Source organism: Schistocerca cancellata, chromosome 8 (assembly GCF_023864275.1).
Source record: "Schistocerca cancellata isolate TAMUIC-IGC-003103 chromosome 8, iqSchCanc2.1, whole genome shotgun sequence".
NCBI classification, from domain to species: Eukaryota; Metazoa; Arthropoda; class Insecta; order Orthoptera; family Acrididae; genus Schistocerca; species Schistocerca cancellata.
In genome coordinates, this window is record NC_064633.1 from 523,012,599 (window position 1) to 523,036,663 (window position 24,065).

At 46.4% G+C, this 24,065-nt stretch overlaps 1 non-coding gene across 1 annotated transcript; it reads right to left on the reverse strand.

The window, feature by feature from the left end:
- Positions 1-19,784: 19,784 nt before the first annotated feature.
- Trnas-gga (transfer RNA serine (anticodon GGA)) lies at positions 19,785-19,868 on the reverse strand. The gene is given in 2 exon segments: positions 19,785-19,819; positions 19,829-19,868. It is a non-coding gene; the product is annotated as a tRNA-Ser (tRNA).
- Positions 19,869-24,065: the final 4,197 nt, after the last annotated feature.

Sequence of the window (24,065 nt, forward strand, 5' to 3'; positions counted from 1 at the left end):
ACCCACAACAACCACCTCTGGTCGTAATAACGGCCTTGATACGCCTGGGCATTGAGTCAAACAGAGCTTGGATGGCGTGTACAGGTACATCTGAAATGTAACGTCCACTGTTCAAAGTGCCGTCAATGCAAATAAGAGGTGACCGCGACTTGTAACCAGTGGCACTCCATACCATCACGCTGGGTGATACACCAGTATGGCGATGACGAATACACGCTTCCAACGTGCGTTCACCGCGATGTCGCCAAACACGGATGCGACCATCATGATACTGTAAACAGAAACTGGATTCATCCGAAAAAATGACGTTTTGCCATTCGTGCTCCCAGGTTCGTCGTTGAGTACTCCATCGCAGGCGCTCCTGTCTGTGATGCAGCGTCAAGGGTAACCGCAGCCATGGTCTCCGAGCTGATAGTCCATGCTGCTGCAAACGTCGTCGAACTGTTCGTGCACATGGTTTTTGTCTTGCAAACGTCCCCATCTGTTGACTCAGGGATCGAAACGTGGCTGTACGATCCGTTACAGCCATGCGGATAAGATGGCTGTCATCTCGACTGCTAGTCATACGAGGCCGTTGGCATCCAGCATGGCGTTCCGTATTACCCTCCTGAACCCACCGATTCCATATTCTGCTAACAGTCATTGGATCTCGACCAACGCGAGCAGCAATGTCGCGATATGATAAACCGCAATCGCGACAGGCTACAATCCGACCTTTATCAAAGTTGGAAACGTGATGGTACACATTTCTCCTCCTTACACGAGGCATCACAACAACGTTTCACCAGGCAACGCCGGTCAATTGCTGTTTATGAGAAATTGGTTGGAATCTTTCCTCGTGTCAGCACGTTGTAGGTGTCGCCACCGGCTCCAACCTTGTGTGAATGCTCTGAAAAGCTAATCATTTGCATATCACAGCATCTTCTTCCTGTCGGTTAAATTTCGCGTCTGTAGCACCTTATCTTCGTGGTGTAGCAATTTTAATGGCCAGTAGTGTAATACGTGACATTGAGTAAGTTAAATTCGTTGTTTGAACCCAGATTTGACCTTTGGCATTTGAGCTAAAAATGCTGTTTAATGTCATATTCCACATTGGGAAATATGGCCGTAATGAAAGAAGGTATACAGATCAGTGTAATGTTGGCACAGTGGTAAGCTCGATTTTCACTGGTTGATGTACAAGTCGCTTTGTAGCTCGCTGCAGAAACACTGCGGTTTGTAAGTCTTTTCCTAGTTTTCTTTATTTGGTCTGCAAATAGCCAGAACAAAATTCAGTGTCTAAATCATAAGACAAGCTCTGCATCATCAGCCATCTCGCAACCTCCATTCATAAACTGTAGGATTTTGCAGTAGTGTCCGGTTTGGAAATACTGAGTTACCTCACAAGAAAGGCTCAGGAAAGGCTCCAAGGGACCATTAATGCAGTAATTTGTCTTTTAGGGGAACATCACCCGAGACAAACGTTACGGAAGCAATGAACATGCAGAGGTAAATCAGGAGGTGAAAAACGTATTGAATAGCAGAACTGCACGCTTTTTCATATCTTTCCTTTTGTATCTGCATCAGAAGACATACATTTGCCTTGTAAACAAACATTTAAATCACTGTGTGATATACTCGAACCAAATCGCAACTGTGACTGAAACAAACAGTTTTCTTTCATTACATCAAATTTTCGTATCGTAAGATAGATACGATAGGTGTATAATTCAAATGCATGTTCTGATACACTTCAAACATGGCGATAGAAAATGTGCTTCAAAAATTCTCAAGCCGTTTTCTGCACGAGCAATTGCCACATGAGTAACTTCGCCATCACTGTATGGAAATTTTCTGATACTTCCGTTACCAGTTATTAAGTTCTCACACCCTCCCACAGCATGGAGAGCTGCATCAAACCAGTCTCAGGACTGAATACAACAACAACAACAACAACCCTCCCACACATGGCATCTCAAAAACAAGGAGATCTTTTAAAACCTAACAGAATATTTACTGTGTACTTTCAGTTAGTTTTTGTTCTTCATAACTCCATTCATGGAAGTCAAAGGCAGATGGCCTGCCTGCATTTCCGTCGAAGACGCACTGCGCCGATTTCATTCGGTATATACACTCCTGGAAATGGAAAAAAGAACACATTGACACTGGTGTGTCAGACCCACCATACTTGCTCCGGACACTGCAAGAGGGCTGTACAAGCAATGATCACACGCACGGCACAGCAGACACACCAGGAACCGCGGTGTTGGCCGTCGAATGGCGCTAGCTGCGCAGCATTTGTGCACCGCCGCCGTCAGTGTCAGCCAGTTTGCCGTGGCATACGGAGCTCCATCGCAGTCTTTAACATTGGTAGCATGCCGCGACAGCGTGGACGTGAACCGTATGTGCAGTTGACGGACTTTGAGCGAGGGCGTATAGTGGGCATGCGGGAGGCCGGGTGGACGTACCGCCGAATTGCTCAACACGTGGGGCGTGAGGTCTCCACAGTACATCGATGTTGTCGCCAGTGGTCGGCGGAAGGTGCACGTGCCCGTCGACCTGGGACCGGACCGCAGCGACGCACGGATGCACGCCAAGACCGTAGGATCCTACGCAGTGCCGTAGGGGACCGCACCGCCACTTCCCAGCAAATTAGGGACACTGTTGCTCCTGGGGTATCGGCGAGGACCATTCGCAACCGTCTCCATGAAGCTGGGCTACGGTCCCGCACACCGTTAGGCCGTCTTCCGCTCACGCCCCAACATCGTGCAGCCCGCCTCCAGTGGTGTCGCGACAGGCGTGAATGGAGGGACGACTGGAGACGTGTCGTCTTCAGCGATGAGAGTCGCTTCTGCCTTGGTGCCAATGATGGTCGTATGCGTGTTTGGCGCCGTGCAGGTGAGCGCCACAATCAGGACTGCATACGACCGAGGCACACAGGGCCAACACCCGGCACCATGGTGTGGGGAGCGATCTCCTACACTGGCCGTACACCACTGGTGATCGTCGAGGGGACACTGAATAGTGCACGGTACATCCAAACCGTCATCGAACCCATCGTTCTACCATTCCTAGACCGGCAAGGGAACTTGCTGTTCCAACAGGACAATGCACGTCCGCATGTATCCCGTGCCACCCAACGTGCTCTAGAAGGTGTAAGTCAACTACCCTGGCCAGCAAGATTTCCGGATCTGTCCCCCATTGAGCATGTTTGGGACTGGATGAAGCGTCGTCTCACGCGGTCTGCACGTCCAGCACGAACGCTGGTCCAACTGAGGCGCCAGGTGGAAATGGCATGGCAAGCCGTTCCACAGGACTACATCCAGCATCTCTACGATCGTCTCCATGGGAGAATAGCAGCCTGCATTGCTGCGAAAGGTGGATATACACTGTACTAGTGCCGACATTGTGCATGCTCTGTTGCCTGTGTCTATGTGCCTGTGGTTCTGTCAGTGTGATCATGTGATGTATCTGACCCCAGGAATGTGTCAATAAAGTTTCCCCTTCCTGGGACAATGAATTCACGGTGTTCTTATTTCAATTTCCAGGAGTGTAATATCGTTTTCATGGGAAAGATGTAATATTACACACCATATCATACCATTTCGTAAGCGTAGCGCACGCAGTTGGTAGAATGGCATAATGGTTGAGGGGAACCAGTTTCCGATCTGCAGGTAGGGGTTTCGCGTCCTATCACTTCCATGAATTTTAATTAGTGGTAGGAATTATTAGTTTAGGAGGACAAAGAGAATTATTAAGTACTCCTAACTTTAAAGTATTACATCTACACCGCCGCTCTTGCACCACTTTTTCCCTTTATGTCCGGTGATTTCTGCTTGGTATTAAAAAAAGTGATACCACGTTAGTGCTTTCGTTGGTATTTGCACTCTGCATGCATGTAAATAAAGATAACATAAATTAATACGACGCATTTTCTGGACGTAAGGAAAAGCTAAATACTCTCTCCGTGGTGCGTACATCGGAACTGACGTCACGCGCGATGTGACAAAAAATTAGGTTGCTGTTTGTAGTCTTTTTTATCAAAGGTCGTAAAATATCTTAAAACCAAGGATGTATTGGACAACTGAAAAGAGTGAAACAGACAGCATAGTTTTTATTTGTACTCTGCTCCTTGTAGTAAGACAAACGAATTTTCCTCTTCCTCGAGTGAGAACGAAACCTTCATTTGTCATAAACAATTTCTCCTTAACAACACAATAATTCAGTACCATGTCCAGTTTCCATCCTCCTCTACAACTGCATTTAACCACTGGGGAATAGAGGCAACAAGTTTCGGAATGAATCTGTTATTGTGTGCCAACTTTTCCCTTGCGTCATGAACTGCTTCGGACAGCTCTGTCTTGGTTGTCTATGCTGGTCTTCGACACCTATCAATTTTCTCCATCTATGCTTACACGCGACCTATGAGACACAGGCCAGTCCAAAAGCTCAACTTCTCCGTTTATTTGAAATCACAGTTTTACACAGTTCGCTGTATGGACAGGAGAACGTATTCAACGTATTGAAGGATTATTGTGCCTTCCTAAAATCTCTGACGAACAGAAGGCAGCATTACGTTCTCCAGTATTTCGCAGTAGTAATGACTAGCAAAAGGATGGTCCAGCTCCCACAGAACGCCCCAACCATTTGCTGCGAAGTAAATATTTCCCTGTATTTGGGCCGCTGCTTCTAAAAATGACCAATAAGCGTTAAATGTTTCCTTCAAGCACGTGTGTAGCAGCAGCAAAATGAAGAAATCAATCGCGATAATGGCAGTAATAACAGAAGTATTTGTTAACCTCATACTCCTGAATGCTATTTCTCGACCTAATAAAATCCTTGAAACAGTGGAAATTTCAAAAAGGCTTCGAGTAGAGTCTACGAGGGCTAAAAGCGTCTTTACATCCCGCTGACATGAGAGTAGCATAATTTCCGTGCCAGAAGCCTCCTGATAACTAACCAGTCAATGGAGGACTGAATTTTTTCGCCGGGTCTAATTTGTAAGCCAAGCGCATTGCATGTTACGAGACAACCGCGAATTTACCAAATATGGGCTTCGGAGGTCTGGTCCTAATTTCTTAATTGTGGGGTCTGGGTTAGATCCTCACTTCCGGCATGTATTTTAAAGAGACACGAATAGGTCTCCTTCACCTCCAGTAATACAGTAACGGTACAGTTCGATCGTTTCGGTGTTTTCTTCAAGACTGAAAACTCCTTTAGGTCTCCACGAAATGGACGTATGTGGGTTCGAATCCTGGTCCAGCAGAAAAAGTCCACGGATTCATTTCAAGCCCCACCATATGCTCACCGAACTACACTCCTGGAAATGGAAAAAAGAACACATTGACACCGGTGTGTCAGACCCACAATACTTGCTCCGGACACTGCGATAGGGCTGTACAAGCAATGATCACACGCACGGCACAGCGGACACACCAGGAACCGCTGTGTTGGCCGTCTAATGGCGCTAGCTGCGCAGCATTTGTGCACCGCCGCCGTCAGTGTCAGCCAGTTTGCCGTGGCATACGGAGCTCCATCGCAGTCTTTAACACTGGTAGCATGCCGCGACAGCGTGGACGTGAACCGTATGTGCAGTTGACGGACTTTGAGCGAGGGCGTATAGTGGGCATGCGGGAGGCCGGGTGGACGTACCGCCGAATTGCTCAACACGTGGGGCGTGAGGTCTCCACAGTACATCGATGTTGTCGCCAGTGGTCGGCGGAAGGTGCACGTGCCCGTCGACTTGGGACCGGACCGCAGCGACGCACGGATGCACGCCAAGACCGTAGGATCCTACGCAGTGCCGTAGGGGACCGCACCGCCACTTCCCAGCAAATTAGGGACACTGTTGCTCTTGGGGTATCAACGAGGACCATTCGCAACCGTCTCCATGAAGCTGGGCTACGGTCCCACACACCGTTAGGCCGTCTTCCGCTCACGCCCCAACATCGTGCAGCCCGCCTCCAGTGGTGTCGCGACAGGCGTGAATGGAGGGACGTATGGAGACGTGTCGTCTTCAGCGATGAGAGTCGCTTCTGCCTTGGTGCCAATGATGGTCGTATGCGTGTTTGGCGCCGTGCAGGTGAGCGCCACAATCAGGACTGCATACGACCGAGGCACACAGGGCCAACACCCGGCATCATGGTGTGGGGAGCGATCTCCTACACTGGCCGTACACCACTGGTGATCGTCGAGGGGACACTGAATAGTGCACGGTACATCCAAACCGTCATCGAACCCATCGTTCTACCATTCCTAGACCGGCAAGGGAACTTGCTGTTCCAACAGGACAATGCACGTCCGCATGTATCCCGTGCCACCCAACGTGCTCTAGAAGGTGTAAGTCAACTACCCTGGCCAGCAAGATCTCCGGATCTGTCCCCCATTGAGCATGTTTGGGACTGGATGAAGCGTCGTCTCACGCGGTCTGCACGTCCAGCACGAACGCTGGTCCAACTGAGGCGCCAGGTGGAAATGGCATGGCAAGCCGTTCCACAGGACTACATCCAGCATCTCTACGATCGTCTCCATGGGAGAATAGCAGCCTGCATTGCTGCGAAAGGTGGATATACACTGTACTAGTGCCGACATTGTGCATGCTCTGTTGCCTGTGTCTATGTGCCTGTGGTTCTGTCAGTGTGATCATGTAATGTATCTGACCCCAGGAATGTGTCAATAAAGTTTCCCCTTCCTGGGACAATGAATTCACGGTGTTCTTATTTCAATTTCCAGGAGTGTACTAGTGATCAATAAATTTCATTTTTAATGAATCTTCACTGTTGTCAAAAATAACCATGGGTGCCGTTACTTTTAGTCGGGCATATACACGTCTCACTACTTGTTATCAAACAGTTCTTAGATAGAAAACATAGGCGATAGGTGTTGGGTTCGATTCCCAATCAGCAAAAAAATTGAATCCTTATTTCCAATTCAAACATCTCGCTGCTAGTGAAAAAAATCGATATCTAACATCTGATTTTACTTAGTCAACAATCGGATTACGTGTTGGGTTCGAGTCTCCATCACAAAACTTTACATGATGGTTCTTCGTTTTAAACACGTGCAAACTTTGTCACTTGAAATTATATTAAACGTTTTTCGTGGTTAGTCAACAGGGAGATAAGCGTCTTGACAGGATTCCCGGCAGAGCAGAAAAATTTCAAGTTCAGATTTTCTAACTGATACTGGTGAAATCTGTGACATTTCTCGACTCTTTACGCCCAGCCACCAGTGACGAACGTTGCTACGATCGAGCCTCGGTCAGGCACGAAAGCTTTACTTAGTTACTGTGGCTACAGTTCACCATGTCGTTTAAAATTCAAACATGTGCACAAATAAATGTTCAATCATGAGTACAGAGAAATTACTGGTGATGCGATGTTAATTTAGAGGTTTCCATAGAGCGTTTGCGCTGTTAAGCGCGTTGCTTTTAACTGGCTAGTTCAACATCCAGTTTATGACAAACCACTTATACGAGGTGCATTCAAGTTCTAAGGCCTCCGATTTTTTTTCTAATTAACTACTTACCCGAAATGATGCAACTGGCGTTACTTCTCGACGTAATCGCCCTGCAGACGTACACATTTTTCACAACGCTGAAGCCATGATTCCATGGCAGCGGCGAAGGCTACTTTAGGAGTCTGTTTTGACCACTGGAAAATCGCTGAGGCAATAGCAGCACGGCTGGTGAATGTGCGGCCACGGAGAGTGTCTTTCATTGTTGGAAAAAGCCAAAAGTCACTAGGAGCCAGGTCAGGTGAGTAGGGAGCATGAGGAATCACTTCAAAGTTGTTATCACGAAGAAACTGTTGCGTAACGTTAGCTCGATGTGCGGGTGCGTTGTCTCGGTGAAACAGCACACGTGCAACCCTTCCCGGACGTTTTTGTTGCAGTGCAGGAAGGAATTTGTTCTTCAAAACATTTTCGTAGGATGCACCTGTTACCGTAGTGCCCTTTGGAACGCAATGGGTAAGGATTACGCCCTCGCTGTCCCAGAACATGGACACCATCATTTTTTCAGCACTGGCGGTTACCCGAAATTTTTTTGGTGGCGGTGAATCTGTGTGCTTCCATTGAGCTGACTGGCGCTTTGTTTCTGGATTGAAAAATGGCATCCACGTCTCATCCATTGTCACAACCGACGAAAAGAAAATCCCATTCATGCTGTCGTTGCGCGTCAACATTGCTCGGCAACATGCCACACGGGCAGCCATGTGGTCGTCCGTCAGCATTTGTGGCACCCACCTGGATGACACTTTTCGCATTTTCAGGTCGTCATGCAGGATTGTAAGCACAGAACCCACAGAAATGCCAACTCTGGAGGCGATCTGTTCAACAGTCATTCGGCGATCCCCCAAAACAATTCTCTCCACTTTCTCGATCATGTCGTCAGACCGGCTTGTGCGAGCCCGAGGTTGTTTCGGTTTGTTGTCACATGATGTTCTGCCTTCATTAAACTGTTGCACCCACGAACACACTTTCGACACATCCATAACTCCATCACCACATGTCTCCTTCAACTGTTGATGAATTTCAATTGGTTTCACACCACGCAAATTCAGAAAACGAATGATTGCACACTGTTCAAGTAAGGAAAACGTCGCCATTTTAAGTATTTAAAACAGTTCTCATTCTCGCCGCTGGCGGTAAAATTCCATCTGCCGTACGGTGCTGCCATCTCTGGGACGTATTGACAATGAATGCGGCCTCATTTTAAAACAATGCATATGTTTCTATCTCTTTCCAGTCCGGAGAAAAAAAATCAGAGGCCTTAAACTTGAATGCACCTCGTATTAGAATCGATGTTTCACAGGTGTGCGAAAACCTTTTAAACAGCAAAAATTCTTCAGGGATCCTGATAATTTTCTCAGAATCTCTTGTTAATAAAAATACTGAATTGAGCCAAGGACTGCTGGAATGACTTAAGTGACAATGTTAGTTAACTCAAATTGTCATGAGTGTGGTGGTGTTTTCGAAATATCACTTACTGTAATAAAATTGAGTTTACAAGCGTTAAAGACTGTCTCATCTCCAATTACGCATCTCCAGAATTTATAATATCTTGGTGTTGATTTACATCTAGACTGACTACCTTAAAGAACAGTGTTTTCTAGTGATTTGTTGTGGTGTTCATTTTGTATAGCCAAACGACTGTACTGAAAAGAGATTCGACGACCTGCAAGTCAGCTACGTTATGTGTGCTGCATGCAAATCAGATGAAACGCAGCTCAGGTCGTTCGGATACCTCTGAGTATGATAGTTCATCCTCTAGAGAGAGAAAGCAGCAGTTGATTACTATTTTTAATAATTGAGAATACAATTTGAGAAAAGGAGGAGTTGAAAATTATCATCAATAAATCAGAATTTGTTATTCTTATTTATAATAAATACTTAAACAAACCTGATCCTCTCACTGTGGTGAACAGATCTCAAATAACAATCCTCATGCAAATGAACTGGAGACAAAAGCAGGAGCGAGACAGGAGGGAGGTGATCTTGACTGTGCCACATCCACTTGCCTCGGGTGCGTGGGCGGGCCGTGGAATCCCCGGAGCGGATGGTGGTTGCCAGGGTGATCTTGAATAAACCTCGTGCAATTAATATGATATCCCTTATCACCAGAAGTCTTATCTCAAGATCGGGATCATCTTTTATGCCCACTGATCCTCTAAAACGCTTCCAGACGCTGGACGCCATCCACAAGTCAATGCATCATTGCTTTTGGGGAGCTGGAACCGACCTTTCCCACAAGTGAATTTCGAGAATTACGAACCGGTGTATTTATTTATTTATTTACACGCCTAGTTCCGTAGGACTAAAATTGAGGAGCAAATCTCCAAGGTCATGGAACGCGGCAGCATATTAAATTACAACATTAAAGTAATAACAGATAAAATAAAATGTTTATGAATCCAAAAAATTCAAAACATAAGTTTAAATAAATGCAATCAAAAATATAACATAGGAATCAGCTTAATTTTTAAAGGAATGAAGGCGTTCAGGGAAAGAGATATTCTACTGAAAAGTGATAGAAAATTCTTTCGATTAAGGTGGTGTACAAGGTTTGCCCGAAAAATAAAAATTAAAAATCATAGCAATTTGTAGATCACGGCCTTTCGATACGAGCCTTATAGATGTTCAGGATCCGCCAATGACTATTCTGCCCTGTGAGCCCAGAAAGCTTCGAGACTGGATTAATAAAAGATAGAGAAAAGTTAAGATGGTAGAAGTAATGCTTCAGGTGTTCTACATCGTCTCCTCCACATGAATAGTACACGTAGAACGTTCATACAACCATGGAGAACTGTCAGAAAAGTCCTTCTCTTGTGCGTTGTTCAATTCGCATGTTGAATGTCGACTGTGTCGTCAAATCGATGACCCTTCATATGAATATCTGCAATTTTTCGTTTTTTGAAGATTCTCATTGCTAACGCCAAGTCTCGTCTCCCTTGCTGATTTTCTTCAGAAAAGAATTGTTCGTGTTTTGCATTTCAATCAAACCATACATAACTGGCGCCCACACGTCATTGTTTATGTTTTGGGTTCAAGATGTGGTGGAAAACTTTGCATACACTTTTCTCTTCTAGAGAATGTTTTGGAGAATGTCTAGAACAATGATTTAGAGATGTTACTCCGCTGAAATTTGTAACACAACAACACTGTCAGACTATGACCATACGTCCAGCAGTTAACAGTGCCTGCCTGCACACAACTAGCTGGTTGAATCCACACCTCTTGTTTACAGTTGTTAGTTCAAGGTGCTACCAAAGCTACTGCGGTTACGTCGCTTATACGCCACGAACAAAATCTGTCTCGGAACTTTTTGGGCGGATAGTGTGTTTCATTGACTGATAATCTGCGTGATGTTCATCTCTGGCAATGAGCTGCTTATGTAAAACTTATGGTTTAAACAATGAAGTACTACACTAGTTACGTTTTTCGTGCGTAGCACGACGCATTTCAGGAATTAATTTCCATTCTCAGATACTGTTGGGTTTTGGATTTTTATTGGTTTTCGTGTTTGCGTATGCGTTGTTCTGATTCTCTCGCCATGAGTACGTCTTTTTGTGGTCTTAAGGCATCCTGCTTCCTTCATTACGCAGAAGATTACACACAAACACACACATATAAATACACTCCTGGAAATTGAAATAAGAACACCGTGAATTCATTGTCCCAGGAAGGGGAAACTTTATTGACACATTCCTGGGGTCAGATACATCACATGATCACACTGACAGAACCACAGGCACATAGACACAGGCAACAGAGCATGCACAATGTCGGCACTAGTACAGTGTATATCCACCTTTCGCAGCAATGCAGGCTGCTATTCTCCCATGGAGACGATCGTAGAGATGCTGGATGTAGTCCTGTGGAACGGCTTGCCATGCCATTTCCACCTGGCGCCTCAGTTGGACCAGCGTTCGTGCTGGACGTGCAGACCGCGTGAGACGACGCTTCATCCTGTCCCAAACATGCTCAATGGGGGACAGATCCGGAGATCTTGCTGGCCAGGGTAGTTGACTTACACCTTCTAGAGCACGTTGGGTGGCACGGGATACATGCGGACGTGCATTGTCCTGTTGGAACAGCAAGTTCCCTTGCCGGTCTAGGAATGGTAGAACGATGGGTTCGATGACGGTTTGGATGTACCGTGCACTATTCAGTGTCCCCTCGACGATCACCAGTGGTGTACGGCCAGTGTAGGAGATCGCTCCCCACACCATGATGCCGGGTGTTGGCCCTGTGTGCCTCGGTCGTATGCAGTCCTGATTGTGGCGCTCACCTGCACGGCGCCAAACACGCATACGACCATCATTGGCACCAAGGCAGAAGCGACTCTCATCGCTGGAGACGACACGTCTCCATTCGTCCCTCCATTCACGCCTGTCGCGACACCACTGGAGGCGGGCTGCACGATGTTGGGGCGTGAGCGGAAGACGGCCTAACGGTGTGCGGGACCGTAGCCCAGCTTCATGGAGACGGTTGCGAATGGTCGTCGCCGATACCCCAGGAGCAACAGTGTCCCTAATTTGCTGGGAAGTGGCGGTGCGGTCCCCTACGGCACTGCGTAGGATCCTACGGTCTTGGCGTGCATCCGTGCGTCGCTGCGGTCCGGTCCCAGGTCGACGGGCACGTGCACCTTCCGTCGACCACTGGCGACAACATCGATGTACTGTGGAGACCTCACGCCCCACGTGTTGAGCAATTCGGCGGTACGTCCACCCGGCCTCCCGCATGCCCACTATACGCCCTCGCTCAAAGTCCGTCAACTGCACATACGGTTCACGTCCACGCTGTCGCGGCATGCTACCAGTGTTAAAGACTGCTATGGAGCTCCGTATGCCACGGCAAACTGGCTGACACTGACGGCGGCGGTGCACAAATGCTGCGCAACTAGCGCCATTCGACGGCCAACACCGCGGTTCCTGGTGTGTCCGCTGTGCCGTGCGTGTGATCATTGCTTGTACAGCCCTCTCGCAGTGTCCGGAGCAAGTATGGTGGGTCTGACACACCGGTGTCAATGTGTTCTTTTTTCCATTTCCAGGAGTGTATTTTTCACACTGTTTGCCTGGCGGTAGGTCATAAGACAATGCTCTGCCGGAAAAAAGAATGCAAGGGTGTAACACGTGCATGCTGAGGGACTGTACTCTCAGTGATTCATTTGTCACGGCCATTGGCGATTAGATGGCGTTGAGCAGGACTATCTGTGCACCGTGTGTTATGACCCTGAAGGCAATAACTGTGCTGAATTTAGAGGTGACTAGTGCTCGCAACACTCATTGTAGGATACAACCATACCCCATCAACGAATATGTTGTGGAGTTGAACAGCTTCCGCCATTGGAATGAGGTCACTCTGTGGGTCTGTGAGAAGCTGGATGGATGTGTCGGCAGACTGTGAGGCTGCTGTCAACAGTCGTGACTGAAACATTCCCACACCTGGAGACCATGTTCTGGACGTCTACGAAGGCCAGCCACATGCATATCAAGATCGACGCATTGTGCAAGCAGAGGTTGTAAGCTCCCCCTCACTTATCGACCTTAATGAAAGTGAAAAATTAAACCGCGTGTACCTAATGGAAATTTGGGAAAAGCAATCGTCACCGAAGTTAATCTGTCGGTAAAGAGGGAGAAAAGGGTTACATCTAAATGAAAGGAAAAATGCTAATGAAACAGGTGGAAATTAATTTTGAAAAGGGGTAAAGTTAATAAAGAAAGTAAATGTGCGGCCGTTACGTTAACAATCAACTAGCGGTAATTAGATATTTGAGATTTGGGGGAAATTACGGTCGCCAGTCCTAAGGACAATTACTATAGTAACTGAAAAAGAAAGATTATTACACATATAATTAGCACTAGAAGCGTGGCAACTGAAGGTTGACAAGTGTAGTGTGAAAACTGAAATTTTGTCAGAAGTAATAAATTTCGCTACACTCTGACTTAATTTAGCAAAAGAATTAATAAAACCGGAAAATTGAAAGTTAATTTAGTGACTGAAATTAACAGTGAGCTTTGTTTCTGAAGCACAACGAAATTCAGTAAAATGCGGTTAGTCTTGGACTACCTCAACAATCATTTCAAAAGCTACTTGAATCTACGCAATTTAGAAATAAGAGATTTAACTTTGAACTTGAATTAAATGATTCTGAACAATTAACAATAGTAAAATTTAGTATGTACCAAACTGAGCTGCAGTCACAGGTAAGCTAAAATACGGTAACAAAACTCGCACTCTTAATTTGTGCTTGTGTAATCTGAATATTGTAGCCAGCTATGAATACCTTAACAGAACTTTGAAATTAAAGCAGTGAAATGATGTTACATTAATGCTGGCGTTTGAATTTCAACGACCCTCGGGTTCATTCCGGAAAAGGAAGCGACCCTGCTTGGTAATGCAATTGGGACAATGAGCAACAAAGGTTCATGCTACGTTGCTGTAATTTTGTGATTTGAACAGTTTTAAAAGCTGAGGTCTGCCATACAGTTCTAAAACTTTACGTGCTTCCAGTCTTCCTTGTTGGTTGATTGAAGGTTTGAAGCCGTCGATCGAGGAGGTGGCGACAGTCACTCATTGTCGGCCGTCGCTGTTGCAGAAGCTGGTTGTTGGCGCGCCTTCTTCTCGACACGGTCACCAGACGAAACGGGCTCTTGATGTGCGCCAGATGATGCTTCCCGTCCGCGACACCATGTCAGAAACTATCATCGCAAGTCGAGCGCAATTACATGCTGCCAAACCCCGAAAGCGCGGCAACTCGCGGGAGCGTCACACAACACACCTCCTCCACTCGCTACTCCCGCCAGACTCTCTCTGCTCAGCCCGCGCTCCACGCGGCAGAGTTAACACTACCAAAGATCCTACACACTTTGATTCTTCACAGGACCTATCGATGTAATCGTTCGATAGCAGTTTTCCCTAGGCAAGACCCAGCGTAAAAATACAAATAATATTTACGAAACAAACCAATTATACATCGACATAAATGCATAAATATATACATACAAATAGTAAAACAATTACAATATGTAAAGACACAGAAATGCCATATATTCAGGTAACAAAAATAAGGAAAACAAATTTATAGTACAATAGATGGAAATAGGAGGATATGCATTTCCGGCGTTACAAGGTGGCTGACCGTAGGTCACTCAGGGGCGAAATCCGGGCACATGTCGCACCTTTTGTGTCATCAGAGATCGCTGGGAACCGTCTGCTTGCACCAGGATTACGGTGTTGTGAAAGAGCTCAGTGGAAGTGAGATGGCGCTCAGTTGGCTTCATTGATGAGAGTAGGTTCTGTCTATACGCGAGCGATGGATGTACAAGTGTATGACCTAGACCTGATAGGCTAATTCGAGACTGCATTCGCCCACCTTAGTCCCAACCAATGCTTCATGATTACTGGGCCACCTGTTACAATTCGCGGTCACATTTGGTGTTCCTGCAGAGTAGAGTAACGAGAGCCCGATCCCCATGCTACAGCCATTTCTTCGACAGAAAGGTAATGTGCTTTTTGAGTAGGTCAATGCACGTACACAAACGTCTTCTGCGACACAACGTGCTCTTCGTTGTTTAGAACAACTGCCCGGGCCAGCAAGGTTGCCAATTCTCTCACCAATAGAATGAAGCGGGAACTTACTTGTTCTCCAGGGCCTGCAAGAACCTTTGCCGAATTAAAATGTAAGGCGCAAGATGCCTGGAACAGTCTATCACAGGATTCCATTCGACACCTTCACGATCGTCTTTATGTTGCCTGTGTCGCCGTCAGAGCGATGTACTCTGTATATTCATGAGACTTTTTGGGTACAGTTTACTGTAACATGTGTGTTTCATTTGGCATGAATCTGTTATCATATACTCCTACTACGATGAACTAATTGTCATCTCACTTGACAATAAAATGACCTTGTCCTTTAGGGCGTTGCAGGTTTTTTTCGGCAGTGTATAAAGAGAGGCCAGTGATACTCGCATAGCGCTTCAAAATGGGAGTAAATTCCTGAGAAACATGGTGCTACGCAAGAAAAAATATAACTGTGTCGATCCTATGTAGCAGTGGGTAACTCACGAGAAGGTCCACGCCTATGAAGCATTGGAGGACATAATCTCTCTGAATAGTCGCTCTTTGTGACGAAATTAATTAAAAGCAAAGATCGGGTAGGATTGATCAAAAATATACGTGCAGCTCAGCTACACCTTCCTGTAAATCCGCAGATAAATCAGACTTTACCTGCAAAGCTACCCGTATCGGATCTCGCAATCGAAAGCAGCTGTTTCGATTGAAGGGTCGTTTATTTAGGGATATACGGCAGGATTACAGGAGTAACTGACGTACTGTAAATTGAATTAGAATCTGTATACTGATATCAAGAACGGTGTATAAAAACGACATAACCTTCACAATGCGGGAACAGTCAATGCCGGACTACAGAAGGCCCCAGCGAGGTAGCCACAGAAAATTGATACAGGAATTACAGGAGTAAATAATAGTGAGCGTATAGGCTTTTGGGAAAAATACACATTAGTGGTAAGAGAGAACCAACCAAGGGGAAGACAGGCACACGATCAATGAGCCGTGAGAGAGAGAGTTAGACGGGGAAATGGGGCGTGACCGCATCAGTGCGTTGCTTACCGTATGGGCGCTGCAAGGCAGTCGGAGGACTGCCCGCGGGTTCGGAAAGGTGAGCTTGTCGTCACCGTGATCGAGACCTTGGTGTGTATTTTCTACACTGCTGTCGGATTCTAAACGCGTATTGATTCGAAACGTCTGGCTTCGAAGTGATGAAGTCCAGAACATGTTGCGATTCACACTGCTGTTGACTCGCATGCCAATCTTTCTTTCTTTGTCTTCAGGTCCAGATTGTATACCGATTAGGTTCCTTTCAGATTACGCTGATACAATAGCTCCCTACTTAGCAATCATATACAACCGCTCACTCACCGACAGATCTGTACCTACAGAATGGAAAATTGCGCAGGTCTCACCAGTGTTTAAGAAGGGTAGTAGGAGTAATCCATCGAACTACAGACCTATATCATTGACGTCGGTTTGCAGTAGGGTTTTGGAGCATATAGTGTATTCAAACATTATGAATCACCTAGAAGGGGACGATCTATTGATACGAAATCAGCATGGTTTCAGAAAACGTCGTTCTTGTTGAACGCAGCTAGCTCTTTATTCGCACGAAGTAATGTTCGCTATCGACAGGGGATCTCAAGTTGATTCCGTATTTCTAGATTTCCGGAAAGCTTTTGACACCGTTCCTCGCAAGTGTCTTCTAATCAAGCTGCGGGCCTATGGGGTATCGTCTCAGTTGTGCGACTGGATTCGTGATTTCCTGGCAGGAAGGTCGCAGTTCGTAGTAATAGACGGCAAATCATCGAGTAAAACTGAAGTGATATCAGGTGTTCCCCACGGAAGCGTCCTGGGACCTCTGCTGTTCCTGATCTATATAAATGACCTGGGTGACAATCTGAGCAGTTCTTTTAGGTTGTTCGCAGATGACGCTGTAATTTACCATCTAGTACGGTCATCCGAAGACGAGTATCAGTTGCAAAGCGATTTAGAAAAGATTGCTGTATGGTGTGGCAGGTGGCAGTTGACGCTAAATAACGAAAAGTGTGAGGTGATCCACATGAGTTCCAAAAGAAATCCGTTGGAATTCGATTACTCGATAAATAGTACAATTCTGAAGGCTGTCAATTCAACTAAGTTCCTGGGTGTTAAAATTACGAACAACTTCAGTTGGAAAGACCACATAGATAATATTGTGGGGAAGGCGAGCCAAAGGTTGCGTTTCATTGGCAGGACACTTAGAAGATGCAACAAGTCCACTAAAGAGACAGCTTACACTACACTCGTTCGTCCTCTGTTAGAATACTGCTGCGCGGTGTGGGATCCTTACCAGGTGGGATTGACGGAGGACATCGAAAGGGTGCAAAAAAGGGCAGCTCGTTTTGTATTATCACGTAATAGGGGAGAGAGTGTGGCAGATATGATACGCGAGTTGGGATGGGAGTCATTAAAGCAAAGACGTTTTGCGTCGCGGCGAGATCTATTTACGATATTTCAGTCACCAACTTTCTCTTCCGAATGCGAAAATATTTTGTTGAGCCCAACCTACATAGGTAGGAATGATCATCAAAATAAAATAAGAGAAATCAGAGCTCGAACAGAAAGGTTTAGGTGTTCGTTTTTCCCGCGCGCTGTTCGGGAGTGGGATGGTAGAGAGATAGTATGATTGTGGTTCGATGAACCCTCCTCCAAGCACTTAAATGTGAATTGCAGAGTAATCATGTAGATGTAGATGTAGATGTAGAACTGTAACCGGCCGATCACGTCCATGAGTCGTTGGTCATTTCAGAATTTTTGGAAAACTGGTTATCAGCGCGTAGATTCCCTACCCATTAACAATGTGCGTCCTGGTGTTCTTCCGAGTTGCTGTTCCCATTTTATGCACAGTATTCCGACGACTGACCCAGCGGTCCTTTTCGGGTGCTGCGAGTTTTGCTGTTATCTGTGCCCGCTGCCTGCACTCCAACTACACTGTCAGCTGTTGTTGGTCTCACTCCGCTACATGCACTGATCACCAGAACATTATGACCATCGACCCTAAACCCGCCCAGACGATAGCGGCGTCGCCTGGCGAGGAATGACTGGTGGTTAGTGATGGGGAGCTCGTGAATGAGTCGTTCAAATAAACGCTTCACTCCAGTGAAGTGTGAACTAACCACTTAATTTCAATGGACTGGCACTTCAAACTCTTCACAGATAACACCCTCCACTCTTTTTTCTAGTTCACTCACTCGCTTCCCCTCTACCTCACCCATTACATCGGCGCTACGTCGACGAATCGCGCGGCGTTTGTGGGAAACGATAGGTTTGCGAGGGGTTGGGGAGGTGATGGGCGAGGGGAAGGCAGCGTCAGCTGCTTCCTTCAGTGCTGACATCATTACCCGTGACTATATGCGCAGTTCAGTTATACTTCGCGTCTACCGGTAGCCTACCGTTGGCAGCGCTTGCGGACAAATGAATATTACAGATACAAACGAAGAGGCTGGCTGTGTGAGCACGCACAGCCAACATGAAAATAAAAGGTTTGTTAATAACACTGAAAGAGGAATTTTACCTGAAATCGTACCAATGACTACAGGTGACAGTTTACGTTTTGAATCTGGAGGGTTATTATTCTCAACAAAAATAAAATCTACAGGAAAACTTCTGAATAATTACTTAACGTAGATACATAGACTTTGTGACAGTGGTAAATATACTCATTCTATTTTCGATTAAATTTTAAAAGGAACATAAATTTGGACTGCATTTCGTTGATAGCCCTGGTTTTCAGTCCAGGAATACAACAAATAATGTATCACTTGGCTGATAAAGACTTTTTTGGGCGCTTCATGAGAAAATGTCGAGCAAGATTAAATGTAATATCTTCTTTAATGTGACAGTCTTCTTTCCTTTGTCCCCTTCGACCATGCTCTATTTTAAGTTAGCTCAGACGCTGAAAGAGCGTAAAACGTTGCGTGCACGTTACTGCATAGTTCGGCCATCTGTTGGTAAAATTATGAAGTATTACGAAGCTTTATTGTACGAGCGGGGCGAAGCGAGCGTAGCCGCGGCTGAGCGGCGACCTGGGCAACTTCGCCATGCTTCCGTACTTCATGAATGAACTACTCCATTTGAACGCTTCACGGCAAAAAGTGAAATGAATGAAGTAGTTCACGGGAATGAACGAGTTCGACCCATCTCTACAGTGCTGGTCAGACACACGCACGGTGCAAGTAGTGCCACCCAGCGTGCTGTCGGTGGGTAGAATGAGGAAGGCGTGCGCCATCTGAAAGGGGGCGGATTGTGACGGCAGGCAGGCTCAGCACGAGCGTCTTGGAAACTGCACGACTCGTCGGGTATTCGAGGAGTTCTGTGGTGAGTGTCTTCAACACGCGAAGGTGAAACCACGTCCAGACATCTTGGGGTTGGGCGCGCACCCCTCTTTACAGATGCTGCGCATTGTAGGTTGGACAGACTGGTAAAACACGGCAGGCGGCCAACTGTGGCCGAACTAACATCAAACTTTAAAGCTAGGCAAAGCACAGGTGTGTCTGAGCACACAGTGCACCGAACACTCCTAAAGATGGCCCTCCGCAGCCGACGACGCGTGCATGTGCCAATGTAAGAAAAAAAAAAACCAGAAAAGAAAATGGCTCTGAGCACTATGGGACTTAACATCTGAGGTCATCAGTCCCCTAGAACTTAGAACTACTTAAACCTAACTAACCTAAGGACATCACACACATCCATGCCAGAGGCAGGATTCGAACCTGCGACCGTAGCGGTCGCGCAGTTCCAGACTATAGCGCCTAGAACCGCTCGGCCACCCCGGCCGGCGCCAATGTTAACACCACACAATCGCCAACTACGACTGAAATGGGCACGTGACCATCGGCACTGGACGTTCGCCCACTGGCAGAGCGTTTCTTGGTCTGATGAATCACGATACCATCTTCATCATGCCTGTGCGAGGGCGCGAATTCGTGGTCTTCCAGGGGAACAGCTCCTTCACACCTGTACTGTGGGACGGACACAAGCTAGTGGCTGTTCCATTATGCTGTGGGTAACATTGTTATTCAATCTGTATATTGAGCAAGCAATAAAGGAAGCAAAAGAAAAGTTCGGAGTAGGTACTAAAATCCATGGAGATGAAATAAAAACTTTGAGGTTCGTCAATGACATTGTAATTCTGTCAGAGACAGCAAAGGACTTGGAAGAGCAGTTGAACGGAATGGACAGTGTCTTGAAAGGAGGGTATAAGAAGAACATCAACAAAAGCAAAACGAGGATAATGGAGTGTAGTCGAATTAAGTCGGGTGATGCTGAGAGAATTAGATTAGGAAATGAGACACTTAAAGTAGTAGGCAGGGATGTGTGTGATATCCTTAGGTTAGTTAGGTTTAAGTAGTTCTAAGTCTAGGGGACTGATGACCTCAGTGCTTAGAGCCATCTGAACCAACATTTACGGGGGTTGAATGTGGCCGAGGTGTATCGTACACTGGTTGCAGACCACGTACACGCTTTCCTGAATATCAAGTTTCCCGACAGCAGTGGCATTTTTCAGCAAGATAATGCTCCATGTCACAAGGCCAGGAGTATGATGAAGCGGTTCGAGGGCGAGTTTCAATTGATGGGCTGGCCCTCCAACTCGTCAGACCTGAACCTGATCGAGCACATCTGGGATGTGATTGAAGGTGGCCTCAGAGCTCGTTGTCTCCCTCTGCAGGATTTACGGGAATCAGGTGACTCGTGTGTGCAGTCGTGGTGCCAACTCCCTCCAGCGACCTACGGAGGCATAACACGACACGTGGCCGCTGTTATTCTGCCAAAGATGGACTCGCCGTTTATTAGGTAGGTGGTCGTAATGTTCTGGATCATCAGTGTATAGCAGATTCGATTTCCGACCCCCATTTCTGCCTTTGATGCTCTGTTGTTTTTCAGAGCTCGCACTGAATTCCGTGGAACGCCAGTCTTCTCGACATTTTTCATCTCTGCTGGATAAGACGGCCGGCGAGGTTTCAATGACCTGAGTGTTCGCTCTCAATCGCCATTTAAACTGAAGCCCCCGTTCTTGTTTATTAGGTTTTCTAATAACATAATTTCGACACACTCCTCGATTATGCTGTCCCAGAAACTCGGAGTCTGCACAACGATACTGGTGCCGTCGTATTTCATTTCTTGATTACATCCGAACCAGTGCTGGGCAACAGCTGGTGTGTTCGGTTGTTTCAGTCTAACATGTAGTCTGCGCCGCGTAAGAAATGCTACATTCGCGAGGAGTGCGATACGCATTCGACTTTCGGAGACCCAGGTCGACTTTCATATCATAAAAAAATACTTTTTATCTTAGTTGAATGGAGCGGAATACACTAGATGTCACGTTTCCGTAGGATATAAAGGTAATTTCCGGAGTACCCTAAGGAATTGTGGCAAGACCGATATTGTTTACAATGTACATAAATCATGCAGTAGAAAGCGTCGGAAGCTCTTGAAGACTGCCGGCTGGTGTGGCCGTGCGGTTCTAGGCGCTTCAGTCTGGAACCGCGTGACGGCTACGGTTGCAGGTTGGAATCCTGCCTTGGGCATGGATGTGTGTGATGTCCTTAGGTTAGTTAGATTTAAGTAGTTCTAAGTTCTAGGGGACTGATGACCCCAGATGTTAAGTTCCATAGTGCTCAGAGCCATTTTAACCATTTTTTCTTGAAGACTGATCGCAGACGATGCGGTTGTGTATAAGAATCGATTTGTAGAATGACCTGCAGAGGACTGATGAACGGTGCAGACTCTGGCAGTTGACCCTGAACGTGAATAAATCTTATTGCTCATATATAGGAAATGAAAGCCTCTATTCTACAACAACACTACTGATGAGGAAGTGCTGAAAACGGTATCTACAGTAAATTGTCTTGCAGTAACTACACAGGGCGACCTTGAGTGGAATGACCACGCAGAACAAGTAGAAAGAAAAGCAGATGGCAGACTGAGATTCATAGGACGTATCTTAGGGAAATGAAACTCACCCGTGAGGGAAGCAGCTTACAAGACGCTTGTTCGACCGATCCTTCAGTAGTGTTCATCAACCTGGGATCCTTACCGGATCCCCACTCTTCGTTGGATCTTCTCTATCTCTTCACAGAAGAGTCCAGCGAACAGTGGCACGTTTTGTCACGGGATCGGTTAGTCCACGCGAGAGCTTTACAGAGATACTCAACAAACTGCAGTGGCATACTCAAGAGAGGCGTTGTGGTTCAAATCGTTCAAATGGCTCTGAGCACTATGGGACTTAACATCTGTGGTCATCAGTCCCCTAGAACTTGGAACTACTTAAACCTAACTAACCTAAGGACATCACACACATCCATGCCCGAGGCAGGATTCGAACCTGCGAGCGTAGCAGTCGCACGGTTCCGGACTGAGCGCCTAGAACCGCGAGACCACCGCGGCCGGCAGAGGCGTTCTGTCTCATAGAGAGTTTTACTACTGCAATTTGGAAAGAGGAGTTTCCGGAACGAATCGGACAACATATTACTTCCTCCCACAGAAATCTCGCGAAATTACTGCGAAGAAAAAATTCGATAAATTAGAGCTAATACAGAGACTTATCGACAGTCATTCTTCCAAGGTGCCAATCTCAAGTGAAACAGGGAAAGGAGGACTAATTACTGGTACCAGAAGCAGCCTCTGCCACACACCGTTAGGTGACTTGAGAGTGTGATGGAGTACTAGATGAGTCTACCGATCTTTCTGGATACTGAGGCAGCATAAGGTAGATAAGAACCTTTTGGATTCTCCTCTTCGGTCTCAGTCTTTATATCTTTTTCAGGTGTTCTTGGTTTGACAGCGTCACCTATTCAGTATGATGCCCATTCGGAGCACAGTTCTTAGACAAGGCTCTCCTTGCGTGAAAGAGTTCGAGGCCTACGGATCAGTGTCTTTATCACCCAGTTTGTTTGTGCCAGATGGTGGTGGCTCGGAGCCTGGGCATAAAGGTCACTGTCCGTAGATTTTTTACGAGTATATGCACTGTGACCCTGGGATCCGTCCGCTCTTCTATTAACTAACATGTCGAGGATAAGCTTTTGGCCTTCTTTTTCAAGTTCCATTGTGTATTTTATATTATGATGGATGGAATTTGAATGTTCCAAGAAGTCTTGAAGCTTTTCCGATTCATGCAGGAACACGCCAGATGTGTCGCCCACGTACTGATAGGCACACGTTGGTTTTAACTTGGCGGATTCAGCTGCCTCTCCTGCAAAGTGTTTCGTGTATATGAGCGCCTCGACAACTGGTAATGCCATCGGTTTGTTCATGACAGCGGCGTCAGAACAGTCTGGTTGGACTCCACATAGTAGGTATACATAACAGCAAAGCTCGTACCACCTGAAGAAGGTGGAAGAGTCGGTCGTCGAAATATTGTGCAATAAATGGAAATAAACGAAGCAGAACACCCGGAATCACACCATTAACCATTCAGGCAAAGGGAACCTGAGTCTTCATTCCCTATTCTGTTTAACAGCTCATTAATTATACATGCTATCTACCCGTGATTAGCGTCATTTAGTTCATCCTCTCTCTCACAATCAGAATACGTACTTTGATTTCAAATTATTAACATGTTTCATATCCTTCTTTTTGAGTCTAAACGTAACGGTCGTTGAGATCTCTCACGTGGGTGTTTTTATGTGCGGGAAAAGTCTCTCATTTACAACTGGTGGTGCACTTTATCATGTAAATCATTACTGAAACAGTTGCTTACTTTCGAAAAATATCATTTATGATGTACGAAATTAAGTTATGTGAGAACCGCATGACCCCATGTAACGGACAGAGTAAAGAAGTATCGCCTCGGGATCACACAATCGTACACCATCTGCGGCTGGAGACCGGTAGCATTTTGGTTTCCGATGCGTCCTCCCTCCCCCCCCCTCGCCACCAGCCCCAACCCTCCCCCCCCCCCCCCCCGTGGATCAGAGGAAGGAAGGGAGGGAGGGCCGCTTCACTGTTCCGGCTGCTGTCTTGGATGTGCGCGA